The sequence below is a fragment of the Pieris napi genome, chromosome 5 (genome assembly GCF_905475465.1).
Source record: "Pieris napi chromosome 5, ilPieNapi1.2, whole genome shotgun sequence".
Lineage (NCBI taxonomy): Eukaryota > Metazoa > Arthropoda > Insecta > Lepidoptera > Pieridae > Pieris > Pieris napi.
The window spans coordinates 4152952-4176259 of record NC_062238.1 but is presented as its reverse complement, the minus strand read 5'-3'; the positions used below and the strand labels follow the sequence as shown (position 1 = coordinate 4176259).

General features: G+C 33.0%; 1 protein-coding gene across 6 annotated transcripts in view; it reads right to left on the bottom strand.

The window, feature by feature from the left end:
- Positions 1-23308, bottom strand: part of LOC125049434 (homeotic protein antennapedia) — a 151166-nt gene that overhangs the window by 61094 nt on the left and 66764 nt on the right. The window contains exon 1 of one of the 6 annotated variants that reach the window (XM_047648727.1): positions 2027-2402. The exons of the other annotated variants lie outside the window; for them this stretch is intronic. The gene's annotated coding sequence lies outside the window, so the exon portion shown is untranslated. Of the gene's footprint in view, positions 1-2026; positions 2403-23308 lie in introns of those variants that run through there. 6 annotated transcript variants of the gene reach the window in all.

Genomic DNA, 23308 nt, shown 5'->3' with positions numbered 1-23308 from the left:
TTAGAAATCTGGTAATAGACGATTATAAACATGAATTTAAGATAAACAAATTGAGGTGGATTCCTGTATTTAACCTACTACCGTGACCGTGGGATATCGGGTTTGATTCCGGGTCGGAATGAAAATGTATATAAATTTAAATGTCCTGCAATTGAGAGGAGACATCGGTTAATTTTTAAGTCGCAGAGGGCTATTATAAAACATACTGTAATGTATGAAAATATATACGTATGCCGAGGAAGGCAATAGCAAGATGGTGTTATAACTCTATTTTTAAAAATGTGGATGTTTAGATAACAAAAAGGATATTCAAACCAAACATATTCATACAATTATGCATATTCGCAATAACACTTTAATGTTTTTGCATCTCACTGCCACCCGTTATTTCGAATGCCTGATTCTGGCGTCCACTAGTATTTTAATTACTTGTTTCAGAAATGATTTATTTTGCAATCGTGCACAAATGGCAGACATGCTGTGTTGTGGTGATACGATGTTTTTATTGGCGTATTGTAACTTGTTTTATTTCTTTTAACCTTTTTCCTACAACTGATATGAACGCTGCATATTGCAAAGTTGCATATTTTTATACCGTCAATCATCAATTATATATTTCTTAAAACTAAATCTATGACTCTACCGAAGTGTATATAATAATATAACTGCGCAAAATCCAAACAAACGCTACATAAACTACCGTAATTTTCTTAAAGAATACGTGAGTAAATAAATATAAAAAAGCCTTATTATTAATTTAAAATAAATGCACATTTAAATGAGATACGAAAAGTTGAGGAACCATCGATTTATACAAATGAGAGGTCTCGCATATTAAAATCACAAAGCGAGCTTTCACCGGCCACCCTCGCGCCACAAACAATACAATTTCAAATGTTCACGATTTTTCGTGAACAAAATAAAATCTTGCGCAAGATCGTCATTGTTACCTTTTGAGACATTGTATTGCACCGTTAGTCGACGCAACTTTGAACAAAAATGCTTGACACACAAAGAATTTGGATATGATTTACTGTAGTCATTGTTTTTTAAATTTTTTGCTGTAACATGAATTGTATAAACGTATTTTTTGTTGTATTGTTTCAATTGACCACAGATATTTGTAGAGAATTTAACTACACTTGACATTAATTTAAAATTTAAATTCAAACCGGCATTTAAAAAGTAAGACGTTCCTTTCCGTTTTATATTTTTTCTTGTCTCTTCAACATTTCCCATGAGCATAGAGAGCGACACTAATGTAGCATTTAACTGCAAATTAGGTGATATGTATGTGTGAATTTAAATTTGTATGGTTCTTCACACTTGGAGACGCATGAATTATATGACATAGTTCGATTAACAGATAATTTTAATAAACTTTTATTCGATCGTCCACCTCTTTTATGCTCTTATTTATTACTCGAAGCGAAATGATAAAATGATTAACGATCCAAGAGAAAGCGAAAAACAAAGGCCATTCGACCGGCGATTCCTCATGTAAACTTCAGGTGCTATATCAATCTATCATGTAATTTATTTAACAAACAAAAACAATGCATCATAATGAACCGCAGATGCATGCTGGGAAATTATTAATCAAAGTTTGGGCGCGCACAGAGTTGCATACAGCGATCGACTTTGTTTTGCTGCTATGTTTCATGTCTATATTCAAAACAATCGCAGGGCATTCGATTTACGATCGGCATTTGTTTCAGTCTAAATATATATTGTTTGAGGCGGGACAAACAATTCTCGGATCGCGAAGGTACGAAATGTTGTCGGTCGACAACCGTGTGTATGTCAACTGCCGTGGTCTTCGTGTCTTAAATCATTGCGTTATCGCAGCTTAGTAACAACATAATTAAAGAGTTATCGATCATAAACGATATGTAATTCTCGAGGTTTAGGTAGTTGGCGCAGCTTGGTGTTATTTTAAGCGATTTTGCAATGATGTAGGTTAGACACATTACGTTTGAATACGTATAAATGTGTACAGTTTACGACTTTCACAAAACAAGCTTACCTGAAAACACTCCTGATTAACACAGAAAAAAATTAGAGTTCTCCTTTCAGCTTAATCTACAATCACAATGAATTCATACAAAACTGACCCTGTATTTATTTGAAGATAATCTATAAACGCTACGGCGCTGCTACATAATACTTTGTACTTTAAAAATACTAATCTCATCTCTCTACCGAAGATATACAATTTTGTACTAGAAAATGAAAAACTATCGAACTATAAGTGTTAACACGTCCGTCTATATAGTGGTCCAGGTAGGAGGAGGATTTGTCGAACTTATTCAGTTTCGTGGTGAGCGCGGGGGCTTAGATCGCGAGCGTGGCTATTCGCGCGGAATAGCGTGCGTCGGACGGCATCGCTGGGGCGGCGGCGACTGCTGGCGACGCAAGCGTCCGCGGGCGACTGCTGGGCGGGCGGCACGACAGCAGGGCGGGCGGCGCGACGGCCGCGCGCGGCGCACTGCCGCGCCGACCGACCGAGGCCGCCCCTCAGCCCGCGTCATGTCGCCTGATTAAAAATTCTTCACAAACTTCCTTTAACAGCATCTTTACGCTTGCCTAACGAGCTGTTACCTTCATCAACGTCCATACGTGGTTTGATATAGCTTCAAGCTTCTTTCAGTGAGTAAGAGATCATCGAATAATTAACAAAACTATATTTATTGCTAAATTAATAAATAAATAAAGACAAAATTCAAGTTTGGTATAAATATTTGTGTTTAAGTACAAAAGTGAAATTCATTTGGTTTAGTTTATTCATGACATCTTTTAAGAAGTAAGTGGCTCTCCTTAACACAAAACTTTGGTTTTAGGCAGAGTACATTTGAACTTCGGTGTGCGTTCACAAAGTGCCCTATTGCCCTTCGCCTTAAGTGCTTGGAGGACTTTGTATATTTATAGTAAGAGTGTTATTTCTTAAATATTTTAATAGGAAACGCAAACACCGAAGTATGAGAAAGCTGGGCTTTATAAAAAAAGATAATTAAACATATTATCTTCGCTCTTTTACAAAGCCTCCGGCAATCCATCACTATTAATATATTTATATATTAATTTAAAAAAATAATAATCATGTTACTTTGTTGCTATAGTGAAATATTTCATATTTAATTTTACACAAAAAAATATCGTTCGTCATTTTCTAAAGCGGCGTGTCTATGAATAGGGAACAAAATTCCACCTACGATGAGGCCGGAGGACCCCTCTAATCGCCCTCCCCCTCACCCCTCACCCCGGGACACCGTGACGACCCACAAATATAATTTAGGTAAAACTTTCCCCCTATTAATGCGTAGACATTGTTTTGAGTGCATTAGCTATGATCGATTTGAGTGAACTCCATTTATGAAAGGTTCATATTTTAAGGATGCGTTGCTCTTGTGTTGGTTGAAGTAGTATTTCGTTGTTTTTCATAGGTATGGTGGATGCCTACTAAAGCGGAACAATTTTATTTCCCTGGGAATTGGAACAATTGTTTGGTATAAACATTCTTACTCTTTCCTCATACTATGTAGGTATAATAGATTCGGGATTATTATGTACCTATAATCCCGAATAGCGGACGCATGCACAAACATTAAACTAAATAATTGTACACGCGATAATTCACACAAATAGAATTTAAATTGAACATCATTGAAATATTGCGCGAAAACTATTCAATATACCTACAGGGCACGTTTCAAAACTACAGTTTGCTCGCAAAATCGCGACACACTTTTTAATTTATTTCGTCCACAAAAGCATTGTGCTGTTTTATTTTCATTTCAACGGCGACTTGCGCTGTAGCGGGATATCTATTTTTATTTATTCCGCTCTCGGATTTTTTTCTCTTTTTCAATTTCGTTCCGATCGACGCGGGCCCAAGCGGAACGTAGACGGATCTCATTTTAAATTAAATTCGTCTCCGTTTTGCATATTTCTTTCGTTCTGCGATTCTAATTGGTTAAATTAACATAATATGATTTTAAGCTTTAGACTTTGCCTGCCGGTGAAGCATCTATTAAATTTTAATTAGATGAAGTAAAAAAATGTAAATAAATACTTTTATTATCCACGTGGATCGTTTTACAATACCAATAGTATTAATTACATAAATCGTGAAAGCTTCGATAAAAGTATTATTCCATTAATGATTATTTGCGTGAAACATTATGATTAATATTATTTTGATAACGTAATAATGTATTTTAATAATGTGATGATGTAGTGATAAAACAATATAAGAACTGTAACTTCTGTTCTACCTTTTAAAACAAATTTGCACGCCATTAGGTGTGTGGCAGAATATGCGAACTTTAGATTGTACCACCATGATATTTTTGTACTATATTATTGTAAATATATTATTATTAGCAAAGCTGACATTACAATAATTTTTATGGTTTGTTACAATGTTAAAATTTTTCAAGAATAAATAAATATTTTAATTTTAATTGAAACTATACCCTTCTCTACAATAATGTCAAGTTAGACTGGATTGATTTAAATTACCTACTAATAACATATTATACCTACAACAAGATTTCATTCATCCAAAGCGCATGTTTTGACCTTTCGATAAAACAGTAATTAAATAAATTTAACGTATCGTATTCATTGCAATGTCGCGAAAACATTGATAGCGAACGGTAGCCGATATCTGGTTAATGAATATGTATGTGGCAGGTGCATCGACATGATTAAATAGGTGCCACCAACGATTTTTGACAGTATCGGTAGATATCGATCGGCTTTCGATAACATTTAATTGTTCGATCCTTAATGTCAATTATATATTTTTCTTCAAATGGCGCTACAACTAAGTGTTTACATCAGACTTTTAGTATTTGCTTCACACTTCACACACGTACGTTGTTGGGACTGCCGGTTTTCCTATGATGTTTTCCGTCACTGTAGAAGCAATTAAAGAAAAAAATAAATTGATTTACGACCAAAGTTGCAGTTAACAACTAGTATTTGGGAAAGGTACCTACCTAGGTATATAGGTACCATAAACATGTAGTTATTTGAATTATATTATGAAAAATTCTCCGTGATTTTTCACTAAATAATTCATAGCATAAACAAACAAAAGACTCGCCTCTGAAGAATTGGTAAGCTTTTTCCTTCATACTGGTCCGAAAATACCTTGACGGGTAGTTATAGTGGTGATGAAAACCGCTTTAATTAATATGTCGAATATAGCCTCCATTTACAACTTTACAGATGTGCCCATCTTGATACACAATCTCAAGCCAATAAGAGGATACTCCGAATCTTTCCCCTGTCAATGTCCTTATATTACAATAAAGATGTTTTCAGTTTTATAATCCAAAAATATATAAAGTTTTTGTTTCCCATAAGATATATTTACGTAAGATTTTAATATTTTTTGTGTGTGAATATTGCTTGTGGACATGGCGGATAGGATATTCTAATTTGTTTATTTTCCGGTATTATATATATACTATGCGAAACCTTCCCTTGTATCAGTTAATTACATGACACCAATGTACAGACGACACCACGACAGGGCCGAAGCCATGTCACACATGCAATGTTATCGTTCAAATTTAATCTTTTAGAAATAATGTTGATTAACAATTTCCACAAAAAATATTAGCCATATTGCACTGAAAAATACAGTAAGTAGGAAAATATAATTTAGAAATACCTACGAAGGTATTACTTAAATGTTGCGTCAAATAGTTTATTAAAAATGAAAATGATTTGCAAGAAATTTTGACCCATAACAATTACCGAAGTTTCAGTCTAGTTATTTTACAATTAAATTATTAAAATTCAAATTACGAAAGATTAATTGTTATACGCAATTATTCTAAACGTTCCACATTTTAATGATAAAATTTTAATTTAATTAGCAAAATTAAAGCATATAAAATGCTCATATTTTAATATAATAACTTAATCAGCGGTTGTTAACACGGTGTAATAACATACATTTTTTACATATTAGTTTAAGATGGGGAATTATATTTTGATTAAGCTATATATAAAACAGCAATAAACCATCGAAGTTTTATAAGTTATTAATTTGTAAGCCATCACCACGTCTGAACAATTTTCTATTCGTCATAATTGTTAAATTTTTATGATTAACAATAATTAATATAAACGTATAGATTAGAACAATCTCGTGATGAATCAAATAAACAAATAAATCAGTGGCGCTACAACCTCTTTAGGTCTGGGCCTCAGATGTCTGAATCTGTTTCATGATTTCTAAATCTAATAGGCAAGTAGGTTATCAGCCTCCTGAGCTGACACACGCCGTCGACTTTTTGGGTCTAAGACATGTCGGTTTCCTCACGATGTTTTCCTTGAACATTCGAGCGAATGTTATGTGCACACATAGAAGGAAAGTCCATTGCATAGCCGGGAATGAAACCTACGACCTCAGGGATGAGAGTCGCACGCTGAAGCCACTAGGCCAACATTGCTTATATCTCGTGATTAACAGGCATTTTCTATGCCTAATAAGTAAATAATTTACAATAAAATTCAGAAGATTTAGCTTAAGTTTAAAGCTGTTGCTGTTACACAGGTTATGCTAATGGAAATCATTTAAATTAAATATATAAAAATAAAAAAATCGTCACTAGAAGAACAAAATTTAAATATAACTTTATCTAGAAAGTGTACCTACTTACATGAATTATACTTTGCTATTTAAAAATGAATATGCATAATGTTATCGATAAAAATGTTATCGATAAAGAATTTTAATAGTTCCAGCTAAAATTCCAGTGTACTAAAAATTTTACAACGCACTAAATTAAATCAGGATGTTTCTTAATTAATTCTACTCGTGTTTGGAGCCGGTTTTATTTCCTTTAGAAAATACAACTGGTGTCATTCACATGGTAAGTAGATCACATGAAGAAAAATTTCTAAACTAAAATATTTCGTAATGTATGTATCTATATACTAATGGTGTATAAATAGTTTTACTATATTTTTAGCGTAGATGATACATACGAGACGCGATGCGACCTAAAGTTAGTCTGCGATACTCACACTTTGGAGTGGTTAGCAACCCGAGAGTTCTCCAAGGACTTGGAATAAGATTCAGAGTCGAGGATTAGCGCTAAGTATAACTCTAAAAGTCGAGTGTGTTTGTATAATTCTCCAAAAACATTACGCTTCTATATTGTACTAAACAGTGTCGATGTTTTTTTAAGTTTGCAGATTTAGTTCACGGTAATGAAATATATCACGAGAAAAGACATGTAATTCATATTATTTTGTAAATTTTAGGAATTTTTAGGTACAATCCTCAAATATCTCTATCCTATATTTAAGATTGTTTTTAATTATAGTGTTTAAGATGCTAGGATGATTCTATATTTAAATGTAATACCAACATCGATATTTTGAATAGAGAACCGGAAATTCATTAAATTGCGATTCAAAATACATGATAGATTATTTCAAATTAAGAATTCTTAAATCTTGGCGCGCTTATAATTTAACTTAATTATATTCTTTGGCCTCTACATCTGTTTTTGGATCTATTTCATAACCAAACTCAGATATCCCCGTAACATAAGAAAAACATATTCTACTTAACCATGGCAATAAATTCCAAATTCAAAAATAAAAAGTGGACATGCATGCGGCTTATTTTTGATTTTTCGTTTGAGATTGCTTAAATAGAGCGTGATTTATGCACGGACGAGGTGCTATTTCCGACGAAGAGTTTGAAGATTTATACGAATTTGAAACACGAACCGTGACACAACTAGGAGAAAATTTTAATGAGTATTGCCTTATCAGAAGACTATTTTAAGTACGATTGAAAATCTTGTAGTATTTATTTACGAAATATGAAATATATATGACATTGCTGATACGATTTGATTTATGATTCTTTTAACAAATTCCTAATAAGCAAGACTTATTTATTTTTAATATTGTCTTTTATTTTCACAGGCATTGCACGAAGCTAACACATGTAACTGACTTAAAACGCGTTTAATTTATAAAACTAACCCGTTAGCATGCCTTGTATAAGCTACAGGTGACGTATTTGATTAATAATTCGAAACAAAAGTATAACGAACATATATTTAATCCAATTCAGTAAATAATACAGTTTATCTTTTAAGTTTTACCGAAGTAAAACAATTAGTTCGGGTGAGTGCTACAGAAAAGTGAAGCCATTAGTTTTCTGTTAGTTTTCGCTCCCTTGCACTTTTCCGGACCAAAAGGAAGAAAAGATTTACGTGGTCCACGTCTCGGCCTTATGTTCGATTCTCTATAACAGTTACGATAAATACTTCCTTGTAAAAATAGCTTTAATATGGTCGAAGAATAAGGCTAAGGATTCACTTGTTTTATTTGCTTTGTGTACCTACAAGTAGTTCTGTTCTATAGATAGAGGTACATTTTATTAATTGATTTAATTTAATTGTTTTTCATTAGCTCGGCGGTATTGCTTATAATAAATAGAATTGTTTATAAAGAACAAATACATAAAACAATATATTTCAGGGTTGTTAGTCTCCTAAACTAAACCTTTAATTAAATAAAAACATCAGTGCGTTAATAACTTGTCTCTTTTCATCACAGCGTAAATAGGTACAATCGTCAAAAAAAGACATAAGAATACTAACTTTAAAGAGTGCGTTGAATTTAGAATTCCATGAATAAAGTAGTACCTACCTATGTATAGAATAGGTAATATTGTTGACATACGATATATCACCTAATAAGCCGAACTACTGGATCATTTAAAACAAAATAAATTCGAAAGTCACAGATTCACAGTTGCAGCGTAAATCAAAAACTTAAGAAAAAAAAACCCTTAAATAAAGAGCTCACGTGAAAGTTCGAAAATATCAGCCGTGAATATAATTATGAGAGTGAACACCCGCTGGTTTCCGGCCTATGACTCCTACTACAGGAAATCACAAGTCGATCGAAATTTAAAAATTTGACTAACAGGTATCTTAGAACGAGCACGTTGAAAGTATGGCAAATAGTTCTAAATTATTGATGTACAAATCGGAAACCGGAAACTATGTAACATTATATACGGAGAACTATAAAATTTTATTACAGTATTGAATTTATTATGATGTCCAGAATTAACGACAAAACTGTTATAAGTATATTGGTTAGCCTACATTTTGTTTACCTATTATTTTGTTACTAATTAAGTAGTATGCACATACTAAAAGGATGCACTCAAAAACTAAAATAAATATGTATTATTTAGCCATGCAGTCTATGAAATTATTTACAAAAATTGAATCGATAGAAAAATATAGTACCGGCCGCATTATGTAGATTGTTCGCGAACTTATAAATAAAAGATATTCTCTAAAGTCTACCTGGATGTCTCCCCTGAGCATTGAAAATACTATAGAAATTTCAAAGAAAATTTCATTTAAAAAGATTATTAAAATAATTAGGCAGGGTTCTCTGCGAGCGAATCTAAACAATAGTGATTCTTATCAATTTCGGTAATTAAAATCGTGATTGTACGCGGGAAGCGCCTAAAATAGGTTATAAACGTAGGCGCACCTCATTGTGGTCGTAAATTTTTTACGTTCCACAGATTAACCTTATGCAGAGGCCTCGTTACAAATCAAGAATGTTTGTCTTAATATATACGTAGTAAAATTTTTGTTACTTGTTATATGACGAATCATTGTAAGATCTATTTAAAATAAGTATCTACTATTTAAAAGAAACTACTTACTATTTAAAAATACTTAAACGTCTTAAATTCAATATTTTTTAATTCAAAACGTTTTTTATTGACTTGGAACTCTTATTAATTGATCTATGGTATATTTTCTATGGAGTTTCTGTCTATGTGCGCATTTAACATTCTCTCGAACGGTGAAGGAAAACATCATCAAGAAACCGGCTTACCTTAGACGTGTGTCAGGCACAGGCGGCTGATCACCTACTGGCCTATCAGATTGACTAGTGCTTATGAAACAGATACAGAAATGTGAGGGCCAAACCTAAAAACGGTTTTAGCGGCGGATTTATTTTATTTTATATTTTCATCTATATAATTATTAACTATGCAGCATCTTCTGAATGATGTAATGACATTTATAACCGACAACAGCTATTTTATGTTAAGCTCTTACAAAATAATACTAAGTGGAATAATTTAGCTTTAATTAAACCTGTTCACATTAATTAAAGGAAACTGTAAACGGAATTGTTTTTAAAAATCCAACGACGACGTCATAAAAACATCTTTAAGGTAGATGCAACATACATTTATAATAATAATAGCAAGAATTATTCAACAAACTATTTTCTCAGTTACATATGTTTTTATGTGAACTTAATAACATGTAAGAGCTATGGATCGATTGAGCAGTGTTGGTCTAGTGGCTTTAGCGTGCGATTCTCACCCCTGAGGTCGCAGGTTCAACTCCCGGCTATGAACCAATGAACTTTCTTTCTATGTGCAGATTTAACGTTCGCTCGAACGGTGAAGGAAAATATCGTGAGGTAACCAGCTTGCCTTAGACCCAAAAAGTCGACGGCGTGTGTCAGGCACAGGAGGCTGATCATCTACCTACTTGCCAATTAGACTGACAAATGAACTTGAAACAGATACAGTATACAGTCTGAGGCCCAGACCTAAAAACGTTGTAGCAGCACTGATTTATTTTGTATGAATCGATTGAGGGATATATATCTATATATCGCCATCGAACAGTTTTAGTAATTCATATTATTCTGAGCTTAGAGCATATATCACCAATATCTCTTTGAATGTGATTAAATACTACTACATTACTAATTTTCCAATAATATCCCACTTGTTAAAGTAAATTGAATCATTATAAAACTTCGCGTTTCAATTGGCAACGCGCAGAAAAAATTAAGCAAATAGAAAAGTTTCACAAGTTTTAAAATCCAGACAATTTTAAGCCATTTGCTAAAAGCTTCTTAGTTTGTAAAAAAACCCCTCGGACTCGGAGGACGTTAAAAGCAATAGACTTTAGGTTCCTTGAGACTAAAGTTAAATATCCATTTAAATCTTCGACGCCGGGGGGACGCCGGGGAATACAGCGCTGCAGCTACGAAAAGCGCTTTCTAAATTATCCTGTTATTTGAAGCGTGAATGCTTTTTTTTTACTTTTAACTTATTTAAAGCCTTAGCGTAACTACTAGTTACCTTCCTTGAAAATGTTGAAGTTGCTAGTACTATTTTAAATATAGGTAGCACAAGGGAATAGTAGTAGTTTTTATACATGTTACAGATATGTAGGTAGGAAACTCGAAATAACGAAGTAACTAAAACAAAAGCAAGCCTTATTGATAGAAGTAAACTATTGCGGGTACAGATAGCATATCAGAAATAAATATGGTAGGTAAAAATGTGAATCTTTCAGTATTATATAATAAAATACAATTCCGTATCCAACAGGAAAATACGGTTACAATTTAACTATGAAAATTAAAGCATAGCAAACGCCACAAATATCATTGAAACATTATTCATATTGATTGCGAAAATAATAAGCGAAAGCAGCGCTATGTTCAAAGAAAGCGCATCAAGCGATCTACCTAACAGTACATAGCTTTGTCGACGACGGCACTAAATCAATACGAGCCATCCACCCCACCCCCTTCAAGCTTTCCCGCCGAAAGCAGCCACCACCCTTGAAAAGCTCGTGAGCTGAGCTCCTACTTCTGTTCGGCTTTTGTGGAGGTGTAGTTCGAGCGAAACGTCTTGGGATTTGTTCTCCACTCTCCAATTGACAGTTTGCAATTTAAGATTTGTTTCCACGAAGTTCGAATGGTAGTTAGGTTTCATGATTAAGGTATTTTAACCGCAAGTATATTGTTTGAATTAATAGGTAAAGATTGTTATATTGACACTAAAGAATTTTGTCTTATTTAATGTACGTTAAATGGAGTAGTTACTATTAATTTTGTACCTTATTGAACGCGTGTGTAATATGCAATTACGACAATTTCATGTTTTAATTCTTATTAATTTAAAAAATGCAATTAATACCTTACTAGGTATGCCATCATAGACAAATTACGTCAACTAGTAAATAGTACTCAATCTAAACAACCAACCAATCACGAGTGCGAAAACATTAAGACTACACGATCGTGGTATAATTATCCGTAATGTTTCCACTAAACGGGTGTATAAATCATGCGACGCTATTGTTCGACTCGCGCTAGATTGATAAGCTCACGGGTGTGAACGAGACAGATACTCATTCCACTAAGTGATACTGCTAATTGAAAATTTACACCTTTAGTAATTCATGAACTAAAGTTCAATGAAATGCTCTAAGCGTGATCGCAAAAGGATCAAAATCTTTACTATATATACGATGAAACTAGTTTAAGATGGCTTCACAGCGACTCAATAGAAAGCGTGTCAAAAATTTTCTTTTTCAGAGTCACATTATAACTTAGAGGTTATATAATATCTATATCGAATAATACGGTGAATAGCATATTTATTGGTTTAAAAATAAAAACTTTCTTTTAGTTCTAGTTAATAAATATTTTAGTAATAAATAATTAAGCTATGAGGTCCCCGTGATGCTCAAATCACTTTATTTAAAGACGTTTTGAAACGTTTTTTTTTCGGGAACTAAAACCAGATATATACTTTGGGATATTTGTACAGTATCCATGTGTGGAGCCGACTAAAACACATAGGCAATTTTGAAATAGAAAAAAATTGGGATAATTTTATTAAAAAACTCCTTTATAAAATTCAATACGCCCATTTTAAATACGTTGTTTGAATTGAAAAACAAAAATAGGCCTGCGACTATAATGAAATAAGCCCAGGCCAAACATAATAAATCTTCGCTAGACTCGAGGGCGACTTCCACATTCGATATTTGATTTTCATTTAGCATTCCGGATGTTCAACTTTTTTGTGCCTTTTTAAATCTCTTTTATCTATGGGCTCTATGATATATTTAATGTAAAATCCCAATATAAACAATCAGTGTACCTATAGTATTATTTCTCTTTCTATTGTGTCGAAAACGTTGTGATGAAAAGAGACAACTGTACATCTGTGATAATTAAATGTAATGTTATTCTGTGTGACGCTTTTGTTTTATGCATTGCAAATAATTATTTGACATCAACGGTAACAAAAATATTGGAAGATACATAGACATTTAGACTATTAGTATTAATATATGTATAAACGTAATAAATAAATTTAATTTCGATTTAAATTCAGTTATATGTATTGCAAAATTTGAAGAATGTTGTTATGTGATATCAAAGCCGATTTCAGACTTTTAAGTGGTAAAATATAAAAGTAGCGTGTAAAGTTGATCGTGTTTCGCATGTTTACATCCAGGACTATCGGCCCGCTTAACTCACGGCCTCGGATTAAAGTCAGTGGCACACCGGGAGCTTTTAAAGTTTTTAATTCAGTTGGTTACACTTTTCTTAATTATCAGTATTTATGTCGTCTTCTTATGTGTGATATCCTTAATATTGTAGTATCTACTTGTGTACTGTTCTGCTGTCATTTGTATTTTATAGCATACGAATACAGTGTATTTACAATATTCTTAGCTTAAATAGTAATATTAAAAAATATAATTATATATGTAGTATTAATATTTTTCTTTGAAACTGTTCTAGCATACAACAATATATTTTGTTGTGTAAATGTAAGTGAGTTATTGTAGTGTGTATCTTTTTGTTTCTTCTTTATAAATATTTTTTTTTTATAGTTACATATCTATTGGTAGCCTTAATAATACAATTAAATGACATTGAATGTTATATTAAATTTATTCATATACATAAAATACCCAACGTACCTAAAATTTGTTTGTCATTGTCAGTCAATGAATATACTTAATAGTATAGTATTTGTATAGTATATAAATTGCAATACGAATAACCTAAACAACTTGTAAATGTATATTGTTGAAAACGGAATTATTTTTTTACTAACTAATTACTAGCTACACTAATAACACTAACCCATATAAAAAGCTCAGTGTATCTCAAACCTAACTTGGCCGCGATGATAATCTGATTCTAGCCACGCTATCTATACATATTTCGAATGTACCCTAACGAGCTTAAACTTTTAAAACCAAACTAGATAGTTCGTGACTTACACCAGCAAAGGCATGTTATAATTACCTAAGATTTCTGATCGGGTCCGAAAGATTGCGTATTCCCTATTGAGGAGAAATTTATCTTTAAACATATTCAATTTATATTTCTAATAAAAAAACTTGATACATTTCAAAACTGTATGACACCACGTTTACGATAGTGTCTAAAGTAATCGTATACGACACTATTTCCAAAAACATACATATTTCTTAAGGTTTACTAGGTATATGAACGATGAAAGAGCTTAAGTATGCCATACAATTATTTGTATTTGTTATAATTAATCGATTGCTTTAACTATTCGAAGCTACGTTTAGGAAGATTTGTTTGTGCTATTAGTTACAGACCAAACTAAGACCTTAGTTATGCATCTATGTTGATTTTTTTAAGTTCGTTTTAAGTGAGTTGTTTTTATAGATAAATATTAAATACGTAAGCATTTTTAATATCTAAATAGTTTATATTATTTGAAATATATTTTATAGCGAATAATAAAGAACATGAATAAATATTGTATAGAAATGATTTAAGACCAATGAATTATCGGATTATAATTCCTAATTAAACCTAGACTAGGTTTTTGAAAATGAGCGCCTAAATGTAAAATAAACTTCTTAAATCTTTCTAAGATAAGTTAAAAATACAATTTGTTGTTTCAATTATTTGCATTTATTTTCAAATATAAATCAATTGGATTAACTAGCTACTAACTTAAACAAATCCATGGCGGATCCCAGTTGAAGGTCCTCAGGTCGATTCCCGACGAATAATAAAAAAAATCTATAAGACAGAAGCATAAATATATCTACAACGAGGTAGAAATTACAGACATTAAATAACTGGGAATATAACGATTCAGATGAATTTTAATTTTATAACCTTACCAAAGAGTAGATCAAAGTTGAGCAAAGTTCACGTGAGGAGGTGCGGCAAAATAGGACACGCCGGTGATGGGGTGACACACAGTTATTATTAGTTTCTGTCCCCACTCCCCTCACCCAAAAACGGCCGCCATTTCTCGCGTCACATTTTTTGTTCATATCACACAGATTCTAACAAACACAAAAACAGAACACATTTATTAAACTAATATTACTTAAATATCGCTATAAATTGTTCGCTTAAACGCGAGATGAATTTTAATAGACCGATATCGATCTTCGCCGTTCGACGACTGATTTGTTACTACGAAGGTACAGAGTCCTTGAATTGCACTGTTTATAAACAAAGCCTGTTATGCAAGAGAAAAAAAATCGGGGTTTACAACCGCATTATGGACGCAAGATAAAGCGATTGTTTTGGGTCGTAAATAAGACTGCAACAGGTATTGTGGCAACGGGACTGTGATCACGCGTCATACTCTCCCTTTCGTACATTTTGAGTAGTTGAGTACTGCCTAAGGATTTTTTTGATTTCATATATTAATGAGCATGTTTCGTCATTTTTATAGTTTCAAATAAATAATAAATGAGTCCTCTTACTGTATCTGTTTCTGTTTTCTTAGGTGATCAACCTCCTCTGCCTGAAACACACCGTGGACTTTTTGGGTCGGTTTCCTTCACCGTTCGAGCGAATGTTAATTGCGCACACAAAAGAAATGCCAAGCCGGGGTTTGAACCAACGACCTCAGGGATGAGAATCGCACACTGTAGCCACTAGGCCACCACTGCTCTTTAGTCAGTATCTATCGAAAATCTGTATCAGTAGATAAAGCTTTTTAAAACATGTGGGTGTTAAATGTTGACTGTCTTAGAATATTTAAGATTTCTCTATAGTGGTACAGTGAAATCACTTGTCAATAAAGCAAACAGGTATCTTCTTATCATCAATAATAAAAGCGTATATTATTTGTAAGAGTGGAAGCCTAACACGCTTAAGATGGATTTAAAATACATGAACAGAATAAACGTAAAGACGTATTCAAGTCCGCGTCTTACGCGCTGTTTTGTATATTCGATTTTTGAATGTTTTTGAAATAAGAACTAAAAGATTGACAACAGAGGTTACAGTATTAAAATAAAAAATTTAATACTCCCGTGTCTAGCTTAGAGAGCGTATAGACAATATGTAATAGACAAAATTGGAACATAGAGAATTGATTAACGACCATCGGTTATAAAATTCTACGTTAGTGTAATTTGAAAGCTGTAATTGAAGACGCATGAATAATATTTGGGCGTCGTGACAGGGCCCCCGAATCGATACGTAATTATAGAGTGAGAATGTACCCCTCATAAATTTTATATCCGTGGTAGGGCGCGGCCGGATAGCCCGTGGCGCCTATTGTATAGAGCCAAGGACCATGGAAGTGACGTCATGCTAGACAATCAAACTGATTACGCTAAGATTATATAAATCGCCATAGAATCTTATAAATAATTAAGTGAAGTTAATGAGAATAAAAACTATTTGGTTCCTAATATTTTATTTAATAAAACTGGCAACAAATTTCCTTTATAGTGAGTGTGATAGTTGAACCTGCATTCAGTTATGCGTTTTTAAATTGAAGTCAGAATATTGCAATGTATTAAAAAGTACAAAAACGCTGACACGCGAATTAATCAGAAATAGTTCAGTAAATCGCATATAAATTTTCCAAGGTCTAATTTCCCAACACTCGAAATTGTTTTCCCTCTTTATCTAATTTCAGCCCACGAAGGGTTGCATGTCAAACGACACTAAAACCAGATTGAACTAGATTAAGCCAGTACTAACCGCGATATAAAAATTGACCGTGAAACGGCACGATAATTTCAAAAGTTCGTTAAGATTTTTTATCGATATAACGCTTGATTCGTTTCGGATATTAGTAATGTTTACTACACCTTTGAAATTAATATGTTGCAAGATTATGTAGATTATGATCAAAAACAAAAGAAGACTGTAAGTGGATATAGACAGACAAAACAAAAATTTGTTATACTCTTAAGGATTATAAAATACCATCATTTAATTATTTGCCATATAAAAGCTATCACGATTATTGCTAACTTGATGAATGGTGAAATTAATTCCATATCATGACATCGCAAACTACACTTGTATAAGATAAGGCGACAATTGCAGTAAAAACTGTCGAACTAATTTATTGCCATTCACCCGCATGAAACAAATATACTGGCCATATATGGAACTCTATTGTTTAATCAGACCGGACAAAACAAAAGCACCGACTTAATCTATGAGGGAATTTAATAAACATCTGCTTATAGGAATCCAACATGTCACATCTGTTGCTTCTTCTTTTTTCAAAATTTCAAGCTAACGGCAGATGTTTTCTTCTATCAAACAGCAAAAAGGTTTAATGTAAGCTTTATTTACTGGCGATAGAGTATAAATTAAAAATAAAAATATACATTTTTTCGTATTTGATTATGACGTTCTACTTTTGAATTTGGCGGCATTTAGCCCGGTGTGGCCCTGCGATCGTCAGTGATAATCGTAAATGGTATCATTAGGTGCTACGACCCTTTTATAATTTAAGCAATTCGTAATGTGATGCATTTATCAAATACTTTATATGATTCGGGTTTACCATTTATTTTATTACTTCCTAGTTGATAACTTTATTAGGTAGATTGTGATCTTGTTACAAAAAGTAAAGAAGTTGGTGTCTTAACTTTTTATAGATAATAAACAAGGCGGTATAACCTGTGACACTAAAATGATAATATAATAAATAATTTAATAATATTAAATTTAACGGTTAAATTGTCAGTCAAATTGTCATGAATAATAGCTGAACATAACAATAATAATAAATTTAAAAAAAAGCATTCATATAATTTAAAAAGTATGGTTCCTGTGGCAGCATTTCTCGTGTCTGTGGTAACAAAATATTTTTTCTATAATTTGTGACCGTTCTGTTAGATTATTTAAGTTAGTCTGTTATGATGCTTACGACGTTCTAAATCTGAATTTGGCGGCATATAGCCCGGTGTGGCCCTGCTTAACACAGATTTGAGCTTCTTAACGTCGCCTTCGAAGTAATTGAATTTTTTCATCACATAGGGACCAATCTGTAGGGTGCGAAAAAATCGATACAATTTAATTTAAATAGTTGAACGTTTTTAAATCAATTGCTCCAATGTAGCGTGTAGTATGTCTAAAAAGACTTATTTCTTTGACCCTCAAATTCAGTAATTTAAGTTTTCCCCTCCGGATAGCATTTCATTTACCTCTTCAACCGATACGCTGCGTGGGACGGACTAATCTTGGACAGCAAAAGCTGTAGATACGTTAATTTTCCTATATTATTTTTTAATACACGATCCAGAGCGATTCGTTTTTTGTAATACCTTGATTCTTATTTCATTCGCGCTGAAGTTACTTCCAAAAATAATGCTTACTCAAATAACATGGTAGTATAATTTAGTTCCGTAACTAATACATGTTTTACGGCACAAAAATCAATATTTTTTTTTCTTTTAAAATAATTAGTGTAAGGTGTGTCTATGTAGTTTTATATTCCGATAATTCCCTCCATTGATTCGTAACGCCTCCCGCGCCACGGTACAATGGTCGCGAGTGAGCCCCGACATTTGCTATTGTGTTGTCTATGCGCCGCTTTACTATGCTCTGTTATTTATGTCAACTCCTCTATGTATGAGGAAGCCCTTGAGTTGCAGATGTTAATGAATTTGTGTCTATGAATATTATTCGAATATATTATGTAATCATTGAATTTTTAAAAGGAATTAAACAGTTTTGAAAATAGAACGCAAAAACAGGTTTTTCTATAAATCGGAGGTTACATTTTTGAAAATCGCAATTTAAATAAAGAACTGTGGCATTCGAAATTTAAATTTAGCACTTATTGTTTTACTTCTGTTAAAGAAAATTGCAAATGGTAGCAACAGCGAACCTACATTACTTAAAGTAGTTTGCCAAATAATGGATGACGTACATAAGTGTGTGGCGATCGAGAATAAACAATTATTTGCCCGCTGGGGTGCAGCTACGAACAGGGTCGCGAAGCAAAGGTGGGGTGATATTGATGGAGACGAATAAGGTTGTAACTGAAAAGTTTAACTACATATATTATGTATTATTTATATATAGAAATATATTTGTTCTGGTATAAATCAACTTTTCAGTTCGCATTGCAAATGTAGTTTCATATATTATACTCATATATCTTATAAAGTATTAGATATTTAACTCAATATATTTGCTAAAACATAACCCAAAGACAACGGGACAACTGTAAATTTCATAAGTAGGTATATTTTATAGAACAGGGGGCAAACGGGCAGGAGGCTCATCCAAAGTTAAGTGATACCGCCGCCCATGGTCACTCAATGTCAGATAGCAAGCGCAAGTGCGTTGCCGGCTTTTTAGTTATAACTCCGAATCATTTTTATCTAACTTTCATTTACGCCGCTTTTCAGAAGGCGTAGCGAACAACGGCAGCGAATCTGATCAGTGACCCATGAAGCTTCCAGAAAGGAAATTTTCTTCCAAAAGAAAATATAAATAACTCCATTGGCCCCAACATCACCCCGTGACAAAAGAGTTATCGGTGCGTTGAAAACAAAAATGGCGATGTGATTTATAGGCGAAGGCAGTACATTAATCGCTATGAATTTTAAAATTATTTAATACACCTTATTAAATATACAGTTATTTTTACGTTAATACTCTATTTTCAGTTCAAGATGTATTAGTTAAGTTATATATATAGTCATGGTAAATATTAACGTAAAATATTACACATTTAAAAATAATATTAGTATCGAGAAGTATTTGTATAAATTTAAGATAAATAAAACTAGGAATAGAATGTTAAGCCGCGTAAATTCTTTTGTATTTACGAAAATATAAAGGTCTGGCTAGGTCACCTTTGAATTAGGGCTGGATAATTTATTTGTTTGCTATGGAATTAAGAGTAAAATATATATTTACAAATGTAGAAACTCTATTAACAAGTAAGTACATCTTTTAATAAAGAAACGAAACGCTTTGTATGAATGGTATATCCATATGTATTTAAACAGATTTATCAAACGTTCTTTGCCTAGTTCAATCAAATCCTCGCTCTATTAAAAAGCAAGCAGTGTAGTCATAAATCCAGTCGCGACGAAACCAAAGATTAGAAGCTAGCAAGTGAAGCCAAAACTCGATATTGGGTGAATAATCGTCGCCACTACCGGCGCGGTAGCCAGCCGGATGTGCCAGATTTATACCCGGGAACCCGGGCAGCGGGTATACCTAGCGTTTATACCCGGACTTATCCGCACTGTCGTCGAGTCCATGCTCTTCATATACCAACCGATGTCCGCTCGCCTTGAAGGGACGCGATTTATGGCGTGGAAATGTCAACGGTACCCGTGTTTGGTTATAAATCATATGTGTTTGCTTAGTGCACGAGACGTCTAAATTTCTCGGATGTATGCTTGAATTGTCTTTGTATTTATGACTGGGGTGTATAATTGCTCGGCAGACTCAAACATTGTTTTGAAAGACCCTAAACACTGGTTAGTTAACTGAGAACTTACGAATGAAGATCGTGATCGGTATAAGGGTGAATTGAGAAATTCAGTCTTTAACAGCAAGCCGTAATTGCGTATAATATAATTTATACAAAATTAGAAACGCTACTTGTTATATAAACTCTTTGGCAAACGGGCACCTAACGAAATTTATGTGCTAAGGTCGATTTCAGTTAAATAAATGAAATTTAATAGTCTGACGTAGTCTGTATAATACGCGTGAAGTGAATTCTGGCAATTATTAATTTTTGATGAATTCTTCAAAACCGAAACAATAAGAAGTATTCGGCAAAGAGACAAGAAGATATTTACTTGTTTTAATTAAATAAAGTTATAAATTTAAAAACCTAATAACGAGTGTGATCTCTTGACAAAATCTTGAATCTTTCTGGGCATGCTTTCCACGATGTAATAACGTTCACGCTTTTCTGCAATGACTCTCTTTAGCTCCCTGATGTTTTGTGGAGCAGGTTGCACTGATCTTACTCCTCTCTTTAGAACATCCCAGACATGCTTAAATGGGTTGAAGTCAGGACTTCGAGCTATCGAATCTAATGACGGAATCCAACTATGTATGCTTCACGTCACCAGATCGGTCAGCGTTGTCGTCCATAAAAACGGAATCTTCCTTGAGAGCAGTCAACGTTCATGTGGAATTAAGAGTATTTAGCCGGTTTTACTTTTGCAAAAGAGTTTAAAACATATATCTGGCTCTTGACTTAACAATAGGTACGCCAAAATGTTGTGGCATAGTAGAATTGTAATTATAGTAATCAGATGTTCTGACCATAATAAATATACATTATATTATTAATCTATACAGTAGGTATACATGTTATGTAGTATGTTTTGAGATGATAGTACACACAAATGTAGAGTATTTACTTAACTTTTTTTAACCTACATAGTTATAATAATTAAATAGAAAACTAAAACAAATTTAAAAAGTTTGGTCCATTTAGTGTACCTTTAATGTTGGAGACATTTTCTCGCTGTATTGCGATACTTTGTTGAGCAAGAAAAGCACCAGCTCTGGGAACACCGGTAAAGATGTTTTATCTTAAGAGAAATCCTTAATCACATTGAAAGTGAATTTAAAGGCGTTGTACAAATGAACAGGTAAGTCAAAAACAATTACCAAACAATATTAGACGGTAACAAAAGTGAATTGGGTCACTTCCTACGGGAGATTACAATTTACGACTGGCATTGTCAACTTGTATTTCGATACAATGCATCAAAAGTGAGAAGCCAGGTATGTTTATGCGAAATGAAATTTGCATGAAGTTTTTAGCTTTCACTTTTATTGTTAAATTAGTATAATGGAGCGATTTAAAAGCGGCTACAGTAGCCGTTGCATTATCTACTTTGAATAGTTAAATGACTGTTTTGATGTTTTGTGAGAAAAGCTTGCGCAACTTGATTAGTTTTTTCTCATAGGGACTTTGAGACTTTTGTTGGAAATCTCGCGAGATTCATTGACTTCACCGACGTTTAATTTCTTAGTTGGATCAATTTAACACGAGAAATTCCAATTTATCTAATAAAGTTAAATAATATTTATATACATACCATATTCGTTCGTTTTTATATAAATTGTATTATTGTTTTGTTTTATTTCTTTTTATTTAATCTCAAGTATGCTATGTTTGCCTTTTAGTGCTTGTCACATTAAATTTTATTTTATTTTATTTTTCTTGTACCGATGTATCAGTGTGCTGAGCGATGACAAGCTTTTATAAAAAAAAAACAACGTGTTTGTACCTACTGTATTAAACTGAAAATATGTAACCCCTAAAACAGAGACATCTATTAATGTATTTCATCCCTTTACTGAAAAATCAACGCCATCTATTAAATTCACACCGAATCACGATAACTTGTAAACGCACCCCTTGTGTAATTTTGGGAACCACTATCAACCCCTGTTATACTCAAACAACAACCCTTAGCGTTGCCCGACACTAGCGCCATCTCTTCGACAAAGGTTGAACTAACAAAAATCGTGTTAGTTCTCAGTTTATCCGCACGGCAGCACCAACATCAAAGTTTGAATGAAACTCCAAGCGTAGTTAAAAAATAATTTTAAGTCCGACAAATAAAGTTGTTTTTAGGCTGTCGAGATTTTGGTAAATGACCAGAGTATGCAAATTAGCCCGCCATTACATGGTAATTTATTTGAATCGAATGACTATTTTGCGGTATAGTGCATCGAGCACTGAACGTTTATATGGGGACCCTGACCTTATATCGTTCCAATTTATAGCTTTAAAGCCGTTAAACGCTCTTTTACGTAACAGCTGTTGGGTCGCGTGAAGCCTAAGTGTAATAACCTTGTTTATAAAGGGCTTTCACCTGTTTCTTTGTTTTGTTTACTAGATTTTAACGAAATACTACTATAAAATATTACAATCGTAAAATATATTTTAAACATTTAATACGTAGGCTTAATTAATTTAAGTATTATAATAAATATTACCGCAGAATAATTAATATTTATTTCACAACGTATTGAGATACCTTTAGATATTTCAACATATAAAATAATAAATTAACAATTATGTTAAATCAAGTAAGTAGGTGAAGTCGCCGACTTCTGTAATTGACAAGATAAAATCTCACCAATTAGTGAATTATTCAGTTAACGCATTTAATGTCGGAAATGAACACCTTAA